The 13,316-nt window shown below is 39.7% G+C and overlaps 1 protein-coding gene across 8 annotated transcripts in view; it reads left to right on the top strand.

Annotated features, from left to right (window-relative positions):
* PGAP1 (GPI inositol-deacylase) overlaps positions 1-13,316 on the top strand; it is a 1,928,961-nt gene that overhangs the window by 1,869,734 nt on the left and 45,911 nt on the right. The window lies entirely within an intron of this gene.

The raw sequence follows: 13,316 nt of genomic DNA, 5'->3' as shown, positions 1-13,316 counted from the left end.
TGTTGCCCATGGAGGATCTGGTGATCGGGGATACCGCCTCGAGCGAATCCGCAACCGCCACAATGAATCTCACGGACCCATGCAACACCTTGAGTAGACATGGGGCCGATATCGAACTGGCACGCAGCACTCCGGATGCCGAGAGCGATACACTCTCGGTATCTGAGTTTGCGGGCCAGTTCTTTACGGGCATGGACGAGCAGCTTCTGCTGGAATCCGACCCGTCGGATGCCGTTTTCGACGATACTATCGTAGAGGATGGACGTCGATGCCGCAAACGAACCGTAACGGGCGCGCAGGTACGGCAGATAAACCTGCATCATTCTAAGGCAGCCTCGGCTGCCCTAATCTTACGCCTCAGCACGACGTATGAGGACGTCGTTCTAGTCCAGGAGCCTTGGGTCGTTGGCAGCAAGGTCTGTGGACTCTTTTCTAAGGACTACCGGCTGGTGACACCGCCCGTGACAAGTAGAATCAGATCTTGTATTCTAGTAAAGAAAAACCTAGTATTTATTTTACTATCTCTTTTTAGCGACGAGGACTTTACTTGTATTAGCCTCGAGCTACAGGGGCAAACAATCTGGCTGATGTCCGCATATCTATCGCACGATCGCCCAACTTCTGTGCAGGACCGGCTCTGCAAAGCGGTACGGGAGGCCCACAATTAAGGGTTCCCGATAATAATTGGGGCCGATGCCAATGCACATCACATTGCTTGGGGCTCTACCGACATTAACAGTAGGGGTGAGTCTCTTTTTGATTCTATTATAAGTAACAATCTAAGTATATGCAACTCCGGAGACAAACCAACTTTCATTACCTCAAACGGGAAGGAGGTTCTAGATGTTACTCTAGTTTCTGGGGCATTCTCTGACCTTGTCAAAAATTGGAGAGTTTCCAACGAAAACTCCTACTCTGATCATATGTATATCATTTTCACTCTGCTCTTGCGTACACCGCCTAGGGTGGCTTACAGGAATAGGAGACGTACGGACTGGAACCTTTATAAAAAAGTCCTATCCTCTACTCTCCTAAAGAATGCTTCTCACGGTAGGCCGAGCCTACCGCTAACAACTGATGAAGCGCCTCCTTTAGACACAACATTTGCTTCTCTCGGTGAGCTAGACTCATCGTCAAAAATAGAAGAAGCAGTAGATCTTATCACCAAATCTTGTAAGGCTGCCTTCACAGTAGCCTGCCCGGAGATTAAGGTGAGGGGTAAAAAGAAACCCTATTTGTGGAACCAAGAAATCTCCGAGCAGAGGAAAAACAGCAGAAAACTCTTTAACGAGGCTAAGCGCACGGGAATCTGGTCCCATTATAGGGACGCCTTAAAATCTTTTAAGAAGTTTATCCAGAAGGCCAAAAGGGACTCCTGGAAGACCTTCACTAATGACATCGAAGAAGTCTCAGAGGCCAATCGCCTACGAAAGGTCCTCTCCAAAAACCCCATACCTCCAAGCTGCATTCGCACAACGAGCGGAGAATGGGCCACTTCTAGTACGGAAATTCTAGAAACCCTGATCAGCACTCACTTTCTGGGCTGCAGATCTCAACCATACATCTTAAACACGCAATCTAACCCAGGGCCATTTCAGCCCCTGGACCACATTGTAAGCGTAAAAGGAGTTATCTGGGCAATCAAGTCCTTTAAACCCTTCAAATCTCCGGGAACGGATGGAATATTTCCCGCTGAATTACAAGCTGCAAGCGATCTTATAAGCCCGCTGCTAGCTAAAATCAACAAGGCTTGCCTCAACTTGGTCTATATCCCCACGGAATGGACCAAGGCAAAGGTAGTCTTCATACCCAAAGGAGGCAGGATACGGGCAACAATCCAAAGGATTTCAGACCAATAAGTCTGACCTCCTTCCTCCTAAAAGTTCTAGAACGATTGCTGGACGCCTACATTAGACGATCGGCAAATAAGGCACTAATCTCCAACAACCAACACGCCTACTCTAAGGGCAAATCCGTAGAGACAGCTCTACATGCTATCACTACTAAGATAGAGAAGGGTCTTGTCTTTAAAGAATTTACGCTGGGTATCTTTCTCGACATAGAAGGAGCCTTCAACAACGTTCTCCCAGCAGCGGTCACAAAATCTCTACGTTCTTTAGGGGTGGAAGAGCCTCTTGTGAAATTCGTCGAGCTCCTTCTAAACAAGAGAATGATTATCTCTGAGCTGGGCAGCTCATCGTTAATAAGGTATACCAACAGAGGAACCCCCAGGGGGGCGTTCTTTCTCATCTAATATGGAACCTGACGGTGAACGCTCTGTTATCTATACTACAGCCAACCGGATGCCAAGTCATTGCATATGCCGACTACATAGCCTTGACAGTTACCGGCAAACACCTTCCGGTGCTTGGCGAACTCTTGCAAAATGCTCTTAATCTAACAAACACATGGTCTATGGAATGCGGAGTCAGCATCAGCAGTGAAAAAACTGAGATGGTGCTTTTTACCCGAAAACGCAGTATACCGGAATTTACCCTCCCGTTCCTAAACGGGAAGGAAATCAAACTCTCTACCGAGGTTAAATATCTCGGAGTTATTCTATACAGGAAGCTTGACTGGAAGCGAAATGTGGAGGAACGATCCAGGAAAGCCACAATGGCTCTCTACGCTTGTAAGTCGGCAATCGGAAAAAGGTGGGGTCTCCAGCCACGCATAGTCCATTGGATCTATACCGAAGTGGTGAGACCCATACTCTTCTACGCCGCCACCGTATGGTGGACGGCACTCGATATCGAATCTAACAAGAGTAAAGTAACGAGAGTGCAAAGGATGGCGGCAATGCTCACCAGCGGTGCCCTTCCCTCCACTCCCACCAAAGCTCTTGAAACCATATTATTCCTTCTCCCAACTGATCTATATGGTAGATACTGTGCCTCCTGCAACGCGGCAAGGCTCAACGCTATCGAACCATGGAGGGATTGCAGGTTTGGTCACACCCGGATCCTGAAGCAAGTCCCCGAAACCTTCTTGAAATTGGACCATACAACATCGTCCCCTTGCTGGGACAACAAATTTTCCACAAGAATCCCAGAGAGGAACGAGTGGGCAAACGGCGTGGAGCCGGGATCACACGAAATCTCCGTTTTTACAGATGGCTCTAAACTAAACAACAGAGTCGGCAGCGGGATATTCTCGGAGAAGCTCAATCTAAGCGAGAGCTTTCGCCTACCTGATCACTGCAGTGTTTTTCAGGCTGAACTCATAGCTATCTGGGAAGCAGCCCGCTATCTTGCTAACCTGCAGGTAACCAATTCTATTTCAATTTTCTCTGACATCCAAGCTGCCATAAAATCCCTGCAATGGAGTAACACCTCGTCACTAGCGGCATTGAAGTGCAGAGAAACCCTCAACAAACTAGCTGAAAATTGCAACCTAAGCATAATATGGGTTCCTGGCCACTGTGACATCTCAGGAAACTGCGCTGCGGATGAGCTAGCTAGAGAAGGCACCAACTTGCAAACAACAACCTCCGCTGGTTGGGCCAGCCCTCCTCTAAACACTTGCAAATACCACCTGCGATCTCTTTTCAAGGATCAGGCAAACGCCAGATGGGCGAGGGAACCTACATGTAGTATATCCAAGCAAATCTGGCCAAAGCTGGATGAAAAGAGATCGCGATTACTAAACCGTATCTCTATAAGCCCACTAGTGGGCCTTCTTACAGGTCACTGTCTCATGGGCACTCACGGTGCCTATATGGGCCTGCAGACAAATGGCTTCTGCCGCAGCTGTAGGGACGAGGAGGAGATAGAAAGCGTTGAGCACTATCTGTGCCACTGTCCCGCACTGTCAAAAACCAGGTACCTATTCCTCCACAGACACTCTCTTGGGTGCCTTGCGGAGCTTGAATCTATAAACCCAAACGATATCTTGCGTTTCATTAGGCAAACGCGCTGGTTTAGCCTCACTGGGGTCTAAACTCTCCTCTTCTTCGAAAGTAGGGTAATAGGAAATAGGGGCCCCCGCGTGGTAGCACAACGGGCCACCACGGCCTACGTGAGTCTCCGCTCGGACAGCGGAGGCAGCCACTCTAACCTAACCTAACCTAGTTTTCATTTCTCTAGTTATTGGATACAGACCTGTAAAGAAAAAGTACCAGTACAAGTACAAGTATCAGTACCTCAGTACTTCCAAAAATTAGTACAAGTATAAGTATCGAGGTACTTGTACTTGAATTGTTGAAGTACAAGTAAAGTACTTCTAAGTACTTTCGAAGTACTTTGATAAGTATTGAACGGGTTTGAAGCGGATCAACTAGCACCCTTACGATCACCTAACTTTGACAGAATGGCTGAAAAAGAGTTTTACGGTGTTTTAATGATACATCAACAGATTTCAATATGCTTCAGAGTATCCTCTTATGAAGGACCTATCACTCAAAATGAATACGTCCTCAGCTTCTTCCGACCCAGTAGAGCGTTTATTTTCCTTAGCAGGCATAGTTTTTAGTCCTAGAAAGCAATCAATGACGGGCTTTTGGTTTGAAAGGCTAGTACTAATGAAGGCAAATACAAAACTATTTTAATATTGTTAGCTTTTGTACAATTTATACTTATTTAATATGTTGTTTTACTTCTTGTTGCTTTCATATATGAATTTTACTCATATTTTGATTTTCCATTTATGAATCAAACTGACATATTTTATCAGAAAATGTACTTTCATGTACTTGCAAGTATTTCGTAAGTATATCTACTTGTACTTTCGGATTCGAAGTACAAGTGCTGTAGTACTTATACTTTGTACTTAGATTTGAAGTACTTCAGTATTTGTACTTATTTGGTACTAGTACAAGAATGTACTCAGTACTTTACAGGTCTGATTGGATACACCAAGCCACCACAACTGGTGACCCCGACGTGATCGCGTGATTAGTTTTTTGTAGTTTTGAAAGTAAATTATATTGCGTTAACTATTCCGCGAAATTTCAGGTGTATTTCTCAGTGCACTTTGTGGTCTGGTTTTGTACAACGTACGCAGACGTAGTTCTATCGTCCGCGTACAAAGTTCGAATTTCCTTTGGAATTTTTGAGAATTGTCATCTTTTTATAGTGGTGTGATTCACTTATATCGCAATGCCGAACAACACCGATGCACAGCCCCACTTCAACGCATTTCGATACGGTGCACAGTGTGATATATCAACAACCTAGCTGATATAAAGCCACGATTGGAATAAATACTTAATTTTTCTAGCTCTACTCACCATCGAACCCTTTTATATAAAAATAAATATATTATTTGTAAAAATGTATTATTATTTCACCACTTTTTAAGTTTTTATTGAGCTAAATAAATTTAAATTATCAAAGGTTATATCAAAGTTAGAAAAATTCATTAGAGAAAAATTATTAACGTGAAGAAGAGCATATTTTTGTATGCAGTAATAAGTAATTGCAATGAACTTAAATAAATGTAATCAAAATAAAAAAAAAATCTAAGTCGATAACGTTATGTTAATCATTTAAACAGGACTCGAACTCTTCATCTAGGTAAGAGGTGTCGGAGCCGGTGCAGTGAAATAACTCCCAAATGCAATAACTCCCAACAAAAAAAATGAAATAACTCCCAAATATTTTCCATACAAATTGGGACTTATTTCATTATGAAATAGCTCCCAATTCATTGGGTCTTATTTCATAATTTTTGCTGGTAATTATTTCATAATAAAAATAACTCCCAAATGAAATAATCCCCAATAAAATACCTTTGGGAGTTATTTCATAATTTTTTGAGATTGGGAGTTATTTCATTTTTACTGGGACTTACTTCATTGTTTGTAATTCAGGCATGGGGAGTTATTTCATTTTTGTTGGGAGTTATTTCATTTTCTTAAAAATACAATTTTATCAAACTTTGACGTTCTTCTAACAGGTTTTATGGGTCGGCTATACATTAAGGGACCAATTGGTTTTATTCGTAAACCAAACGGGTTTGAACTTTGAAATTTTGCATATAGGTTCTCAGGGAGAATCAGTAAGTAATTTTTAATTGTTATTAACAATTTACTAGTAATTAGTAGTTAAAGTTACCATGGCATAACAATCACTTTTTATCTACATACTAACACTTTCACAAGAATTTTATACATAAGGAAACTTTATAATGTTTATAAAACCACAATCAACTATTTTCATTTGTTTAAATTTGCGTATTATTGTAAAATTTAATGGTTTATTTGTTTACTTTCCGCGAACACAAGCATACAGCCATTTTATCTAATTCACTGCTTGCTTGGTGGCACCAGATGCTTTAAATTGTTCCAACGAATGAAAAATTGTTTAATAGTACCAACGAGGAAAATGGACCTTTTTCGTTCAACTCTATTTATTTAAATAAAAAAAAAAATAAATGTAAGGCGCGATAACCTCCGAAGAGATCTAAGGCCGAGCTTCTATTCCAATTTGCGTCGTGCTCCTCTTGATTTTCCCTACAAATTGGCCGGAGGGGACCTACATGTTTTATGCCGACTCCGAACGGCATCTGCAAGGCAGATGAGTTTTCACTGAGAGCTTTTCATGGCAGAAATACACCCGGAGCGCTTGCCAAACACTGCCGAGGGGCGATCCCGCTTAGAAAAATTTTCTTCTAATTGAAAAACATTATTTCTAAAATTTTGGTGTTGCTTTGCCCGGGAGTTGAACCCAGGGCATACGGTGTGATAGGCGGAGCACGCTACCATCACACCACGGTGGCCGCCAATACTCTATTTATTTATTTTACAAAAAAAAGAAAATTTAGAATAAAAAATCACGCGATGCACAGTAATTCTGCGTAGAACACCTTTCTGCATAAGCGGCCTTCGGCCGCGCTTATAAAAATAACCCTGGGCTACGCCATGCCAAGTCCGGGTGTGTGGTATAACCGTGGCCGAAGGCCGCCTATGCAGAAAGGTGTTCTACGCAGAATTGTTCCCTTTATTTTTGACTTTTAATAAATTATGTTAATTTCATAAAAAATGCGATTTTTTAAAATAAATTACGTTTACTTCGCCGACACTATTCAAGTTTTCTTGTAATTGTAACTTTTACATATGTACATAATAGTTTGCTGTATTGTTCAAATCTCTTTGTAACTGATTATATAGTATAAAGATACCATTTCAAATTTTGATTTGGGATTTATTTCATTTTGTTTGGGACTTATTTCATTTGGGCGGCCACCGTGGTGTCATGGTAGCGTGCTCCGCCTATACACCGTATGCCCTGGGTTCAACTCCCGGGCAAAGCAACATCAAAATTTTAGAAATAAGATTTTTCAATTAGAAGAAAATTTTTCTAAGCGGGGTCGCCCCTCGGCAGTGTCTGGCAAGCGCTCCGATTGTATTTCTGCCATGAAAAGCTCTCAGTGAAAACTCATCTGCCTTGCAGATGCCGTTCGGAGTCGGCATAAAACATGTAGGTCCCGTCCGGCCAATTTGTAGGGAAAAATCAAGAGGAGCACGACGCAAATTGGAAGAGAAGCTCGGCCTTAGATCTCTTCGGAGGTTATCGCGCCTTACATTTATTTTTTTTTTATTTATTTCATTTGGGAGTTATTTCATTTTTTTTGGGACTTGTGGTTTCATTATGAAATAACTGGCAAATATTGGGAGTTATTTCATTTCCTTTTTTGGGAGTTATTTTATTTATTAAAGTTGGGAGTTATTTCATTTTTATTGGGACTTATTTCATTGGGAGTTATTTCATGGGAGTTATTTGATTTGGGAGTTATTTTACTGCACAGTCGGAGCCTTGGTCAAAATTTGCTTCTGGGTTTGACAATAGTTTAAGTACTTCTTTGTCGAATGCTTCATTAGCCTTAAATTCATTCGAGTTCTTTTATGAAATAGAGTATATTAGGGGATCGGATGACAAAAATAATATATTGAATAAATCTTCTCTTGCATATTTACGAGACATCTTTCTTGTAATATTTCGCCTGTAGCTCGTAAAGTATTTAATTCTACTCTCCAATGCTTCCTCTGAGAGCTTCCCTGTTGGAAGTACTGCTTTATTAATAATGTCTGCTCCATGAATCAAAATTGTGTGCATGCTCGATGGCATGTAACACCATAGGTACAAATCTACATACATTTTTGTGGTCAAAATGGCAAACTTTCGAAATGCTTCGCATTACATAGTTTGAAGTATGAAAGCAAATCACTTAATTAAACTTTCGTCAACTAACTTTATAGCATGCAATTTTTTCTTTTCTAAGGAATTAGTATGATGAGTAAATGTCAGCAAGTCTTTGTTTAGCCCCAGATCGTATTTCTAAATACGTTTTAACTGTAAACTTTCGATTTATGTATAGAGCTACTGCCTCTTCTGGAGTATATTTTAATAACACTGATGCTGGACGAGTAAGGGCATGTTATATTTTAGTTGCGTTTGAATTTTTTGTGATGGTTTCTACGATTAATGCTGCATCCCGCTGACCTGATAACATCAAGCTAGAAACAGTTGCAAAAGCCAACTCTTTTGAATAGTTTCTTATCAAATGTGATAACTTTTTCCTTTTCGACTGATGACTAGCCTCCGAAAAAGATATCACTGGTAATCTTTTAAAATACGTCTGCAACTTTTCCACTCACAAATTTTGAAACTGCTTTTTTATTGGAGTCAACTTTGAGCTGTCCTTTTTTTCTTTTGCGTTATTTTGCTTATGCCGAATCTCGAAAAGTTCATCCCTTGAAATTGCCAAATTTCCTGAAAACAAAATATTACAAGAAAGCCTGCATTTTCCGTCAGATAAAGTTGTACTAATTTAGTTTTAAGAATTGGAGCAAACAAGTTTAGATAAAAATTAAATCGGATAAACGCGGATAACGAGATTGGTGGTCTTACGAAATGAAAACATTTCAAAAATTTTACTTAATTTAACATTATCGTACTATAACATGAAAAATTATTTCCTGTTCAACTAAAATCACAAAAATGTATATTTACTAAAATTAGCACACCTCAGGAAATAAACACAATCAGCCTTATTGTAAACTTCGCGTGAATGCAATTCCCAATGGGAAAATACCCACATTTGTTCTGTTCTCATTGTGAACTTCACATGTGAAAAATTGCCCATTTTCGAAAAATTACCCTAACCGTCAACAAATTTTTTTCCACGTGAATGTATAGAATTTGTTCGCAAAACTGAAAGTGGGGAACAACACTCGATAAAATGTAAGGATTGTTTATTGCTTATTAAACTTAGTTAAGAATTATTTTATATCACATTAGGTCTATAAACAAAACTCAGTTGACATTCTTGGTAAGCACTATGGCCGAAAATCCTGAAATAGGAAAGGGCTTCCAAAAAAAATAAAGATAAAGTGCTGGCTTTTTGGAAGAAATTGAAGAATTCCCTCAATAGTATGGGCCCACCATCAAAATCAATCTCCGAATGGAAAAAGGTGACTCAATGTGGCTATGGAATGTGCCATAATTTATATAGCCATTGCTTACAGGTTTGGATTGATCAAAAACGATACGTACGAAACAAAGCTGTCGAAAATACCAAAATAGGAAAAAGGCCGGTGGAGGGCCTTGCAAGCAACATGTTCTTTCTGTATTAGAACAGTCAATTTTGGATATAACTGCGTCAGTAGCAGTTGCGGAAGGTGTCGAAGATGGCAAGCCTTTTGGTTTGAATGCAACGAAATCAACTGGTAAGCAACGTGAAAATAACAGTAGTGATGAAGACAACAGCTCTATTGAGAACTCTGAAGTGGAACTTAGTTGCATGGACAATAGCTTGGACGAAAATAGCACCGAAGCTGCCGGTGACACGCAAAGGGAAAGTGCTTTGCCTGCTCAAAAAACCAGCCAGCAAACTCGCAAAAAAATTAACCCTTCGGAGCTATTAAACATTGAACTAGATGTTCAAAAAGAAATTAATGACAACGTCAGAAAGGGCTTGGAAATCTAGAGTCATCACTATACTGAAATAGAAGGCCACTTAAGCGAATTAAACCAAGGCCTCGAAAACTTTCAAAATATTCAAAACAATTTACTAAAGGAAACAAAACGCCACAATTCGGAAATTTAACGACTCAGAAAAATTGAAGTTGACCGTAAACTCATACTTATAAACAGCCAAATCGAGGTTCAAAATTTGAAAATACTAGTTGCAAAGAAAAGCTTAGGCATTAATTAGAATGTTTCGAACGTTTTTGTAAAAAAAATTTATTTTATGTACTTTATTTTTTCAAATTGATAAAGCAAGATTAACAATAAAGCCGCTTTTGAGCTAATACAAATCAGACATTTCTTTGAAGAGTGTCATTCAATTATAAAAACATTTTGTCATAAATTTACATAAGGCAATTGCCTATATTTGCTCTAATACGCTTAGCCTCATTGAGGTATGATGAACGCGATTCAGATTCTTCAAACTGCACGTGTTCAGAAATTTGCGGTTGAGAAGCTCTATTTGAAATAAAAGGTGTGTCATCGCACCGATACTTTAAGCATATATTGTGCAACGCGCAACAGACATTAGTAATTTGAGCTGCTTTCTTAGGCGAATAATGTAGCTCCCTGGCTCCTAGTACATACCTCCATCTATTTTTTAAGACGCCATTAGTCCTTTCCACAATGTTACGTCCCCGTGCATGAACTTCATTAAATTTGCTTTCTGTGGAGCCCTCTTCCGCTGATCTGTGGGGTGTTAGCAACCAAGGCTCCAGTGGATATCCAGCGTCGCCTATGAACAAAATTTGATTTTGGGACTTACAGATTTCATTAAAATTTTACCTAGCAGCCAAACATTTCTAGCGCCTAGCAAGTAATCCTGCTCCATTGAAACCCTCAATTCACCTGTATTCCAAATTAATGAGTCATGGCAGGCTCCAGCGTGTGTAGCATCGACGTATCTTATTGCCATTTTGTTATGACATACCTGCAGATAAAATTATTAGCATGCGTAAAAGCATACACAAATTTTACCAATCTACCAGCAAAACATTCATACTAGGGGGACTCATGTAACCGTATAAATGCCTTATAAAGTGTGTAAACGTATAAATTTATCTAGTGCGTAAACGAGCTGTCAAATTTTGTATGAAAAATCATTTACACAATTTGTATAAATTTACGCGCACATTTCATTGTGTAAACGCGGTAAACTCAACGGAATGCAACCTTGCAGACATTACAGCAGGCATTTTCTCCAATATCAGCAAGTAAAAGCGTTTTAGTTTTGATTTTTCACTTGATCTTGGCATTTTTTAATTTGTACAACAATCAAAAAATTTTGTTTGGCAATAATACAGGTGATAAACAATCAAGTTTATCAAGAGTATTACTAGGGGCGTTCATATAACAGCGTGTGTAAATGGATATAATTTTACACCTTATAAGTTTATATGCTTTCATGAGTCCCCCTACTATAGTAACCCTTTCTGTTATAATATAAGTGTTTATTATTCCTAGGGCCTATAATTCTAACTTGTGTGCCATCTATGCAGCCAATTATGCCTGGGATATTAAATTTTTGATGAAAATCCAAAGCAATTTCACGCATTTCGTCTTTAGTAGGCCATTTTATCCACTGATTGCAAAGGCACTCCTCAAAAACATTCAATACTTCAGACAAGACGTGGCTAAGACTTGACTGCGATAAGCCAACATCCACTTGCCTCCCTACTCCTTTTTGGTATGCTCCTTCACCAAAAAATCTTAGAGCAGCTGAAAGCTTTACGACTGTGTCTATTGCAAAACGTTTACTTGCCACTGGCAGACCACTGTGCAATACATCCAACAAATATTTGAACGCCGGCTTATTTATTCTATACAATTGGTGAAATCTATGTATAAATAGTTATAACGCGATTGTTTATTTGGTATAAGAGTATAATTATTTGCAATTTTACCTTGCATTGGGTAATTCAAGGGGATTACACTTGTCGCGTAATATCCTCCTGGACACTCGTTCAGCCAATTGCTGACTGGTATTAGTTTCTTCTTCAATTAAACAAAGGCGCAAGTAAGCACTAATCATTACAATTTTAATATTTAACGCAAAAATAAAAATGTTTGACTACACAACAGCAATTTTTTCTGCAAAAATTTGTAAACAAAACATGAGTGATGTTCACAATAGCATATTCGAAATTCGAATATAAGGATTGATTCACATGAAATTAACGATACGAATTTTTTGTTCATGGGAAATAAAAAATTCATGGGATTGATTTATTCACATGAAGTTTACAATAAGGCTGAATATTATATTTTAGCAATTGAAGTATAACTCACAGCAGGCCAGCAATTTAAACTTTCACATTCAATGGCAAAAAGTCGAGTTAAAACTTTTTCTCAATTGATATGCTTCCAAATAAAACTCCGTCAGTCGATTCAACTTATTTCAAATTTCCTAGTTTTTTATTTTTTCGCTTAATTACGCATTTCTAAATAGATTTTCAAAAGAATTTTTGAAATTCAATATACTTTTTTTAATTAATATTTTCTAGAACATGAAAGTAATACACTATGCGGTGCCCCACTTTCAATGCCGAACGCCCAGCTTTATGGTTCGCCCAACTTGAAGGGCAGTTTCATCTTGCCGGAATCGTTGATGAACTAACAAGGTATCACTACGCCTCATCGCATCTAGACGCCAAAGCCGCCGCTGAAGTTGAAGATATCCTCTTATTCGTGCCAGCAGATACGTCTTACAGTCGCAAGGAAGCGTTAGTTGAACGCCTTGCCCTTTCTCGAGAGGCACGCCTGCAGATGCTGCTCGATAAAGAGATATTGGACGACAGAAAGCCATCACAGTTTCTTCGGCATCTTAAGAACCGTTAAGATGACTCCGTGTCTGAACATATTTTACGTACCAAGTGGCCCAGCAAATTACCGATGACAACACAGTATATACTCGCATCACAAGCAGACATTAATCTAGAAAAGCTGGCAAGCCTTGCTGACAAAATCCACGAAATTGCATTGCGGACAGCACACATAAGCACCATACAGGAGCCAACGACAACAACATTAGAGGCACGATTTTCCCGTCTGGAAGTTTCAATTAATGAATTAGCCTCTGCGTTCAAGGGCCAAATGCTCGGTGCACGGACTCGCTCTCGCTCCAGACCTCGTTCGAATTCTCGAGCAGCCTCACCAGCACCCAAAAATAATATATGTTGGTATCATCAACGCTACGGTAGCAAAGCCAAACATTGTAGAACTCCTTGCTCGTTCCAGGGAAACGCTACGACAGACCGTTAGCGCGGATTAGTGGCCCCTCATTTAAATCAAACTGCCTTTTCGTTACTGATCGTGTCACCAAAGTCCAATATCTGGTAAACATTGGCG

This window comes from Eurosta solidaginis, chromosome 4, assembly GCF_040869045.1.
Source record: "Eurosta solidaginis isolate ZX-2024a chromosome 4, ASM4086904v1, whole genome shotgun sequence".
NCBI classification, from domain to species: domain Eukaryota; kingdom Metazoa; phylum Arthropoda; class Insecta; order Diptera; family Tephritidae; genus Eurosta; species Eurosta solidaginis.
The sequence above is the reverse complement of the archived record's forward strand: the minus strand, read 5'-3'. Positions and strand labels throughout refer to the sequence as shown.